This window comes from Gavialis gangeticus, unplaced genomic scaffold, assembly GCF_001723915.1.
Source record: "Gavialis gangeticus isolate Ggan-Ray unplaced genomic scaffold, GavGan_comp1, whole genome shotgun sequence".
NCBI classification, from domain to species: Eukaryota; Metazoa; Chordata; order Crocodylia; family Gavialidae; genus Gavialis; species Gavialis gangeticus.
Window position 1 is genome coordinate 26,746,387 of NW_017729022.1, and position 10,893 is coordinate 26,757,279.

The window sequence follows — 10,893 nt, forward strand, 5'->3', positions numbered from 1 at the left end:
AATTCCTTATGTATAGAACATAAACTAATGTTGATTCAAATTATGAAAATCTTTACATTAAAAAATAAATGCTTTGTTTTAAAGCTTTGGACTGTAATTTTTAGATGTATGCACATGATTTAATTCATAGAATACTGCTAAGCCTGTGAGTGAATCTTTGCATTAGAAAAAATCATTGCTGTTTCCCCATAAGAATGTACATGTTTGCTTTTCCTCTGAAGCTCATGAATATATCAGCCCATGATCACTGTAGATGGATCACTCAAGCATGCAAGGACCTTTATAGAATAAGGGCCTTAGTTAAATGAATAGTTACCAAATTATATATATAACAATTTTTTTTTTTCAAACTGGCTTGGAAACATCCAGCATTGTTTTAATGTTTCTGGAAAATTCAACACAACTTCTAATAATCGTGGTTTGAGTTTTAACCACATACTTTATTTTTGGAATGAGGGAATTAATATTGCTGCAAGGGAATTTTTTTTGTGTGTGTCAAAAAGAATTGCCGTTTGCTATTTTCAGTACTACTCAACGTGAAATTCTTTCTGCTGATATAAGAGCCTCTGAAAACAGAAATTGCTACTCAGCATGTAATTATATTAAAGGGACAGGGAACTTAAAATTTGTTTGATCATAAGTTCTACTGTTGAGTGGAAAAATCTTTGTGAATACCATATATAATTATTGTTCATGATAAACTAGACTTAATTGTATTATGTTTTGGAAATATTTTCATTGACTTTAAAACTTCTGTTTCATCCTTCACTGCTCAAATGGTAAGAAGCTCCTCAAAAACTGTTAACCATACAATATTTCTCATGTCTCTAGAAAGGATTGCCTTTTGTATTTAATAATATAAAATGTGTGTTTTATTATAACTGGAGAAAGCAACTATATAAAAAAGAAGTGTTCTTCTTAAACTCTTTTTGTAGAATAGTGTCTTATCCATACTGCAGGAACTTGTATGTTGTTTTTTTTCCCTAAAAAATAGCGAAACTTTCACTAACATTAAGCATTCATGACTGGGTCCATGTGTATAAAGCATATTAATTTTAGTTCTATGGAGTTCTCTCTAAGGGTTTAGGATTTTCAAACATTAAATTGGTAGGCAGTCCATAAATTCCATTTACAGACTTTTCATCTTGGTTATTAGCAAAATCAACCATAACATGTAGGAATTGAGAATAGGTTAAAGAAATTATGGGTATCACATAAATGTCTCTCTGAAGGAATGAAAAAATGGATGCCATATGTATACAATAACAAATGTTTGATTAATAGCTCTGACTCCTACTGTCAGTTATCTTCTACTATTTATTTTACTGTAATCCATGCTAAAAGCATATTAGGAAACACAGTCTCCAAGCATTTCTATATATTTGCTTCTGTACAGACAGTTAAATGCTAATTCATATAGCAACTTGGAGTAATTAGTCTTAACATTTCACCTGTCATCTATATTTCTATAGGCTCCTCAAGAAAATGAACAGGGAACCTGGTCAAAACCAAATTGAAAGAATGTTATGCATATATTTGGCAAGAAAATTTTCCAGTGTGACCTTAGAGCAAAGGTACCACAAGTACACACATTCACATACAGCCAGTACAATCACAAGAAGAATGGAACACATTGCTAGGAAAAAGATGAAGAAACATTATTGGAACTGATGGGTGAAGTATAGGTATAATGTTCGCCAAGACTGAGTCAACATTTCTTAGTAAAAGCCCCTCACCCAATCCCAATTGTGAAAGGACAATGATTGGAGGCATAAAGATCAGCCTCAATAGGATTTTTTTTTTTTTTTTTTTTTAAAGATCTGGTCAGTTAGACTACAATAATGGGAATCTGGTTATAAAATGTGTTGTAGAATTTGTGGCATGCTGCGTGGGAGTTGTGGATGTTGTCTCAAATATAATGTACTAAAATTGTGAAGAAATAAGTAGCTCAGGATTTGATCTAATTAATCTCAAATGGAGACTGCAATTGAGAAGTGTACACCTATTTAAAAAGGGGCAAAATGTGGTTAGCAAACACTGGATGTGCTAATACTTGACTTGATTTCATTACAGCTATAAGTGAAATAAATTCTATTTTATTCTGTTCTGTACTGGTTCTTATGCTACACTATTGCCTTTAATGTCGGGAAACCATTCACTGAATTTAGTTGGTGGAAATTGCCTTTACGGATATGGTTCAGACAAAGCCAATGAGTTGTAAGCCACTGGTGTGCAGTGGGTATATTAGATTATCCTGAAAGATGTAAGAAGCAGGCAGGCCTCCAAATGAAGCATTTTGACACCTTTGAAATGGGAAATGATGGTTTATGATCAGCTTCCAGTTTGAAACTGAATCCAAATAAAATGTGTGTTGTTCATAATTAGTGTGTGTGGGCGGAGGGGTGGGGATCATTGAGGGGGGAGGGGCAATTTCTACTGACAGAAAGGTAAACTGGAGCTGTGCTGTACCAGCCAACTCCCCAGGCAGACTTCTATTATATGAGATTCATTTGTAGGTTTGCCAATACTGGAAAACCATTGCATAGCTTGGGTGAGAGGGAAACCATTTTAGGGGCCAGCAAAGTGAGATTTAGCTGTTTCAGAGTTGAAAATGGCTTGCTCCTATTTTCATCTACCTATTTTTCAAAATCCTCTTCAGAATGGACACAGATGCCAGCGGTTACAAGTCAGGGATGTTATTACCACAAACAAAAAGAACTTGAGATGGTAGTGGCTTTTTACTTTAGTTTAAGTTAATTTTGGAAGAAATTATTGTATCGCTTGAAAGGAACTCCAGAGCGGTAAATCTATAGAAAGTGTTTGTACTGGAGATAGTCTGTTAGCAAAGCAGACAATTCACCCCTGCAACAACTTGCAAGGGGTTAGATAGACTGCAGCACCATGATTTCACAGCCATATCAGGCACAAGCACGATAATAAGGGTATCTTGATTTGCTGGCTTTGTTAGTAGACTAATTGCAAACATTGCTCTTTAATAGAGCAAGGAAGAGGCTGCATAAAGCATGAGTGTGCTTTGAAAGATATGCGTTTCCTCTCTTCCCTTTTAATTTGCAGGAATGCAAATTCTCTTAGTACAGGGGTATAGGTTGTAGCTGTGTTGGTCTAAGGACGTAGGTAGACAAAGGTTCTTTGGGTGAATCTGATACCTTTTATTAGACCAACTTTAACTATTTAAGTTATCAGATCCACCCAAAGAACCTTGTCTGCCTAATTCTCTTGGTAAACGGTAACCTCTGTGGCTGGCCGTGAGAGTTATGTAGAAAGCAAGGGAATAACTTGTTGAAGCAGCCAGGTGAGACAGCCATCTTGCAAGAAACACTTGCAGCTGTTGTACTTTAGAAAGTAGCTCAACGGAGGGACCTACTGACCCAAACTCAGAGCATTAACAAGTTTCATTGAAGCTGACAGAAGAGAGTTGCTGAGTGAAAGTGCAAGAGGCTTGGTAGTGTGTGGTGGAGATGCATGGCAGCAGCCTGAAGAAGATAGATGAGGAAGCAAAAAAAGTCAATCGGAGAATGAGAGAAGCAATTGTAGTACAGCCTGAGAGGAGGATGAAGGTCAGCTTTTTGGGCAGTATGGGATGCAAAGAAACTATGGCAAGTTTGATTCCTTTTGTGTCCTGGGGCACAGCATGCACTCTTTTGCAAGCAAATGGAACTACATGTAAAAAATACCTAACTCCACCATCAGTTTCTCCTCCTTGTGGAAACACCTGTCCCACAGGTTCCCAAATACTGACTGGATGAAGAGAGGTAATTTCACAAACACTTTTATAAGCAGTTCTAGATTTCAAGCTCCTGAGGGCAGTGACCTGTCTCGCCTGTTAACAACAAGCAGGCTGACAGGACAGTACCTAAAGAACCACAAGACAGTCCTACAGAAAGGAAGCAAGAAAGGCATGGTTCTAAACTCTTCTTGCTTTTTTTTTTTGCTTCAAGCAGGAAGGTCCCAAAGGTCATGCTGTGATGAGGATGAGGCAGCTGTGTGCTACTTCCCTGTATCTTTCCTGCTGACTTCTAAACCTCTTTACACTTCTTCTTTTAAGCATCCTCTGGTGCTAGTGTTCTGTCACCTACACTTTTGTAAGAAATCATTGGGAAAACTGTGTGGGGGCTGAAATAGCAGAGCACTGCCTAAGATAACAGCTGGATGTCAGCCCAGGAGAAAGCCCCTGAGCCCCACTCCCCCTGCTCTCTACATGCTGGATGAAACCAGGTGCATCTTTTCCCAGGTTGCCCCAGACATGGCCTTAGCTCCCCCCCGACACAGCTGCCTAGATTTATTTTTGCTGGCTTAGGAGTAGTGGAGGCTGGCTAGCCAATCCAGCCCCAGGCGCCACCACTTCGGTCCGCAGAATCGATGCTACTAGTGCCCTATCCGCGTGCCGGGACAGAGAGAGCCGCCTTCGCTTCCCTGGACAGGCCGGCACCCCCAGCCCCGCAGCACCAGGCTGCACTGATAGCGCCTGCCCCGGGCTCCGACTCCATGCAAAAGAGCAGCCAATCACCGAACGCGCTCACTGAACGATTTGCATACGCGGTTGCCATGGAACCCCCCCTCCCGGTTGCTCTCCCTTCCTATTGGCTGTCTCCGCGCCGGCTGCTTCTGGCCCCTTGGCAGTGTCTCCCGGCCCTTTCCCGCTGCCCCCGGAAGTAGTTGTGGGGGTGCCCTGGAAGTAGTTTGGGCAGAGTCCGGCCCAGAGTGAGGCCCTGTTGCTGCTGCTGTCGGGAGTTGCCGTTGGTATAGGCGTTGACGGTGGCATTCGGAGCCCGGCCAGGCCCGGGCTCATGGCGGAGGTGAGTGCCGGGAGGGCCCTGTGCCCGGGCTCGCAGCCTCCTGGGGCCGGGCCTGCGGGGGCCGGGGCTCCCCCCTCTGCCCCCCGCCCGTGAGGCGCCGGCGGCCGCAGTCCGCGCAGGGCGACAGGAGTGGAGCCGGCCCAGGCGGGAGGCGACGGGCGAGAGCAGAAGCCCCAGGCCGGGGAGCGTTTGCCGCGGGCTCAGCCCGAGCCGGGAGCCTGGAGGGGCGGCAGCGGCCCCCCTCGCCCCGTCTGCGGACACGGAGGCTGGGAGGGTCCTAGTGTTGTTCCTCCCCCCCCGTGATGCTGTCCTGGAGGTTCCCCAGCCCCGCTCGACGGCGGGCTCCGGGGGAGCGGTGCTCGCACGGCCAGTCCGCAGGTGGCAGTGACCGGGGATTGCCTGCGAGGCGCCTGTGTGATTATTTATAGTGCGACATCGTGCTTAGCGGTGGGGAAAGAGGTAGGACGAGTCAGGCTTGGCATCAGCCTGGCCTCCGTGGTGCTCTGTGCTGCTGACCAGCTCTTTTTGGGCGACTTTTTTCCTTCCTTTTTTTTTTTCCCCTGGCAACTTCTTTTTGAATGTGCTCTTTAAACACTTTATTATTTTGCTGGATGGGCTTCAGGAGAAGTGATGTCTGAAAACATAAGAGCTGCTATTGACTCTTATGGTCAGGCAGTAGGTCCTTTTGACTGGTCTCTTGTGTCACGCTGGGATTCAGGCAGGAACTGGCCCCTTTTCCTCCCAGTTGCATAGTGGCAGAAAGTGAATGCTGACTGACCAAGCTGGGTATGACCAGGGTTTTTTCCCTCTCCACTGTTTCTCTCTCATTTGCAGCCTCTGGCATTTAAGGTCTAGGACAGTGGTTCTCAACCTTTTTTGTACCAGGACACATTTGTAAACATCGATGGCCAGTCCCAACCCTGTGCTTGTCACTCCTGATCCACTGTCCCCAGACCCCAGTTCCCCAGTGTGTGGGGCAGGAGGCCCCAAGCAGCCCCTTGCAGGCTGGAGCTCTGCCAGCTTGCAAGGGAAAAGCCACAGTTTCCCATGTTTTTCCCCTTTAAAGGCAAATCCATTTTTAAAGTTTGTTGATCCATTTTTAAAGTTTCTTCCTGACCCTTTCATATATTCTTGTGACCAACTTTTGGGTCTTGACCCACGGGCTGAGAAATGCTGGACTAGGAAGTTCTGATTCAGAAGCGGCACCCCTGACTTCCATGCTCAAAAGCTACTGATGCCTGTTTCCTCCAAGAGTTTGTCCAATCTCTTTTTTAGTCTGGCTAAGCTGTCAATTTGCACAATATCTCATGGCAGTGAATTCCACGCTTAAGTGGCATGCTGTATGAAACAGAGCTTCCTTTTGTTCATTTTAAACTTATTACCTACTCGTTTCATTTTGTGACCCCCTAGTTCTTGTCTTGTGAGAGGGTGAGTAATAAATCTCTCTACTTTCTCTTTGCCATTTAGTATTTTGGTAAACCCTTATGTCCTCCCTCAAGCATCTCTCTTCTAATCTAAATAGGCCTAGTCTGTTTATTGTCTCCTCTTATGGAAACCCTTCCCTACTGCTAATCATGCGTTTTGTCTTGCTTTGGACCTTCTCTGGTTCTTCTGTGCCCTTTTTGAGGTGTGGAGACTAGAACTGGTATTCAAGGTGTGGATGCACTGTGAATTTATAAAAGAGAAAGCATGCACTTTTTCCCTGAATAGTTGTTGGTCTCAAGCTGCTTTGATATTGGCAGTTACTTTACACTAATGTTCTTCTAGATGCAATTTAGTAGCTGAACAGTCTAGTTTCTAGAAGGGGAAAAGCTATATGGGTTTTTGTATGGTTCTGTGGTGCATTAAAATGCTTTGCTATTAAGATGTATAGGTTCAGTTCCAGAAAGTGCCCAATATCTGTACTGAAGTTAGCTAGAAGTGGAGTCCCATATATATATTCCTCAGTTTCCACTGCACTGAAAACATTCTTTTCTCTCTTCCTTTTTTTAAAAGGAATTGCATATTATATTGTCAGCAATTACCCATCAAACTCTAAATTCAGTCCCTTTCTCATTTGCCTTTTATTTGGTTATTGACCCCTGATTAACATGGGCTTCTGTGTTAAAAATGTGTTGGAAGTGCTTATTAAAACAGTATTCCAGCAACCATATTCATATCTGTTTAATTTTTCCTTCCATAATTTTGCTTTCTTCCCAGTTCAGTGTCTTAATTTAAATTTTGACTGTTCTTTGTATCCACCAAAGACTATATAATCTTTTCTATGCAGCCTTTTCATATATAGTAATTCTATAATGTGTTGAAAAAATCCTGGATTCTGATAATATGGAAAATAGTTCTAAAAAAGATGTGGATAGATTCCAAACTTACTGTTTAAATATTGCATAGCAATGTATGTATCTGTCACTCATGTAACAAACCATGGTGGTGTTATAAAGGGGAGAATTTATTTTATAAATGCTGTTTAGCTTTGTACACAAAATGGTCATTTCTGTTGTTTTGAACCGATGCTGTTTTATGGGACTTCTCCACAGTCTTCAAGACTGTGAATTTCAACTTAGCTCGGTGGAAAGAAATGTTAGGTCAGTTCTACCTGAAAAGTAATCACATAAAATAAATGTGGATAAAATACACTGGGTGTGGGTGGCAAGGCTAATTAACCAAATAAAAGTTAGAATGATTCTGTTGGGTAGTAGCTGTGCCTAGAGATGACCTTTACTAAGTTAAGATTAAAACTAATTTCAGAGCTTAGTGAAAATAGATGTTAGTTCTTAAGTAGCAGATGCATCTGATGTACATTGGACAAAAAGCAAATTCTCAACATTTTCTCAAAAGTGATTTGTGTGTGTGTAGTTATGTCCAAAAGTATTTTCAATAACCAGATTCTATTCTAGTCGATTTGTTAAGCAGCCCTTAAATAGCTGTAGCCTGTTTTACCTTACATTCAGTTATGTGCAAATAGGTGCTCTGCTATTTATTCCTGTTTGCCACTTTGCAGTCTTTGATACAAACTGTAGAACTAGGTTTAGACAAGATTAGTCTGCTAATAATACTTGACCAGAAAAAAAAGTTAAAATCTATTTTTCTTGTCAACACGTGCTTAACTTTACACGGCTTAGTTCTAGTGAAATCAGTGGAGCGATTCATGTTTAAAGTTCAAGTGTGCACACACACACGGGCATGCACACACGTACAGGATTTTGGACATTGAATAGGTAAACTTCTTGTCTACCTGAACTGATGCGATAAATTCTTAACTGTTCCATGTACTGTTGTCAATTTTCATGTAGCAAGCTCTGGATATTATTCCCTACTAAGTCTAACATTCTGGAAATTATGAGGCTAGTAATTGTGAAAAACATGGTCTTTTACTGTATAATACACTGTACTTTCATTTAGCACTCTCTGAGATTTTATAGCGACTCAGTTATTTTGAGTGCACTGACATCCACATTCCGAGTTTGATTCAGAACTCATTGAAATCAGTGTGGTTTTTATTGACCTCAGTGGGCATTGGATTTTATCCTGTAGGTGCTTTAAACAATACCATTTTTAGCATAGGTCATGGGTGAAATTCACTCCTGGCTGGCTAGCTTAACACCACACTGCTTACATCCCTCATAAGACCCTCGTTTAGGGTTGATGTGGGGATTAAATGAAGTATAGCAGTGGTGGTCAATCTTTTAGTGTGGTGGACCAGGCCTCTCCAGAAGAAGGAGGTAGCTCCCAGCGTGGAGGTCAAAGGGGGAGGGAAGGAAGGGAGCTTACATCTGGTAAATAACACTTTCCTAGAGGAAGAGGGAGGGAGAGAATAGGCAGCATCTGCAGTAGAGGAAGCGAGAAAGCACAGAGGGTGGGCTGAGGATGGGGCCAGGGGCACAGTATAGGGCAGAGAAGGGGACTCATGGGACTGAGCTACTTGCTGCTCATCCTGTATGCCGTGGGCTTGATCCAGTCTCTTTGGGATGGCCATAGGTTAAACACCACTTGCGTGTAGGCCTTGGGTAGGCATTCTGGCACATGGGAAAATCTGTCAGTCTGAGCTGTGACTCTAGGAAGTCTCAGTTAAGATACAGGGGTGTAGGTTGTAGCCATGTTGGTCTAAGGACATAGGCAGACAAGGTTCTTTGGGTGAATGTGATATCTTTTATTAGACCAACTTAAATAGTTGGAAAAAAAATTCTTAGCTAGCTTTCGGGTTTAAAAACCCTTTGTCAGGCTTTTTAAACCCGAAAGCTAGCTAAGAATTTGTTTTCCAACTATTTAAGTTGGTCTAATAAGAGATATCACATTCACCCAAATAAACTTGCCAGTTAAGAAACTGCATTTATTCACTGAAACTCTCAGCTTATTAAATTTAAATAATTAAATTGAATGAAGACCATTATGTTGGGTTTTTTGGAGGTTCTTTTGTTTTGTTTTGTTTTTTTGGTGTCCTTGCTCAAACAGTATAACTGTGGTAAGATTTGCAGGAAGATTAGGGCAGCATTTTCACTTCAAACAAAGAAACAAAAGAAAACAACCTGTGTTAAAACTTACTAAATTCATGAATTAGCACTCTGTTATATTTTGGTAAACTTTTTTGGCAAGCTTAAATAGAAAATATTCAACAGCATCTCTAATCCAGGAGTGCCAGGTTTATTTGGCAGAGGGCTGAATTCCATTTTAAATTATAGTTCATGGAGTGTGGGGTACAAGCATAAAACTTAGTATTCTCTTTAATCCATGCCAGTCTTCCACTGTCACTAGGAGCCTTACAAGGAGCTTGAGGAAAGAATTTGGTCTTTATGTAAAAACTTAAGTATTATTATCCTTATTTTGTTCTACCATAGTCCATGGGAAAACATACTCCCCTTTAAGGCTACGATTAGTTTTGTTTTTTTGATCTTTCTCTCTCAATCTTCCCAATTCTTTCCCTGAAGTAACTCCTAGTTCTTACTTTGCTGTAAATTTTTCCATGTGGTATGAGAAGGTAAGCAGCTCTAAAATAGTTAATGACACAGAAAGGTCATCATTGGATTTAAGAGCTGAGACCCCAATGAGATTAATAGGGTGCAGGGGAGTTTACATTTAGTCACTGTTTGCAGCTGTCTATAGACTCGGGCAACTGTCACTGCAACGCTTTAGCTTGGTTCATATTTGTAAGCTTTTTTTTTGGCAACCATTAGGGGTAAAAGTTTATTTAAAGAGAGAGGAGGCTAAGATTCTATGTAGCCTGAACATGGGAAACAAATGAATTAAGTGCAGTATATACAGCCTCTGGGCCATGGTTTGACAATCCTTCTTTAATTGGTTAGTTGAGAAGCTCTTGGTGATATTGTTAGAAGGGGCAAATATCTTGAATGCACACATATAAAACTTATGCCATGCACCTCTGATTTAGTTTGTCTACAAGGTGCAGATGTACCCTGCCTTCTGCTTGGAGAATTTCAGCAGAGAACCCTACTGTTTTAAATTACTGGCAGGCTTCAGCAGAAGTGCGCTTGACCTGTTTAATGTAAATACGTAGAAAATTATGACAAATGCATAAACACACTCGTATTGGCAGTGATTATTCATAAGTCAAATTAGATTCTTCTAACATTAACTCTTATTTCAGTATTTCAGGACTTCAGTTAAAATTGAAGGAGTCAGAAACCACTTAACTGGTGCCTCTACCAAGGAAACAGTAAGATTCTAATAAGAGGTAGAAAAATTACTATTAGTAGTAAGACTGATCATCTTGACCTTGAAAACTGAGGCTCAGTCACGTTACTTTAAACTACCTGGAGAGAGTGGTTACTGATTATCTGCTTAAATACAGTTTTTTTTCAAAATCTGACTGGAAAGCCTTAAGTTCATTCTAAAAGTATGACTTGATATCTCAATCGTACATTTCTTAAAGTATATTAAAAGGTTTTATCTTATGTATGGCTAAATAGCACCATCACTCTTTAGCATATGTTTTGGTGAAATCTTTTCCTCAAAACTATGCTTACAAATAGCATACTTATGGTTGTGGAGCAGTTGCAATGCAGTAGCTGTGAACTCTTCCACTATATAAATTATTCTAAGGGGATTTATATTTTCTCTCTCC

At 41.1% G+C, this 10,893-nt stretch overlaps 1 protein-coding gene across 3 annotated transcripts in view; it reads left to right on the forward strand.

Annotated features, from left to right (window-relative positions):
- The first annotated feature begins 4,739 nt into the window (after window positions 1–4,739).
- The window catches only part of FRS2 (fibroblast growth factor receptor substrate 2), a 111,174-nt gene continuing 105,020 nt past the window's right edge, over window positions 4,740–10,893 (forward strand). For 2 of the 3 annotated variants that reach the window (XM_019514712.1, XM_019514714.1), the window contains exons 1-2: window positions 4,740–4,817; window positions 6,093–6,245. The gene's annotated coding sequence lies outside the window, so the exon portion shown is untranslated. The remainder of the gene's footprint in view (window positions 4,818–6,092; window positions 6,246–10,893) is intronic. The other variant, XM_019514713.1, reaches the window with a different exon arrangement.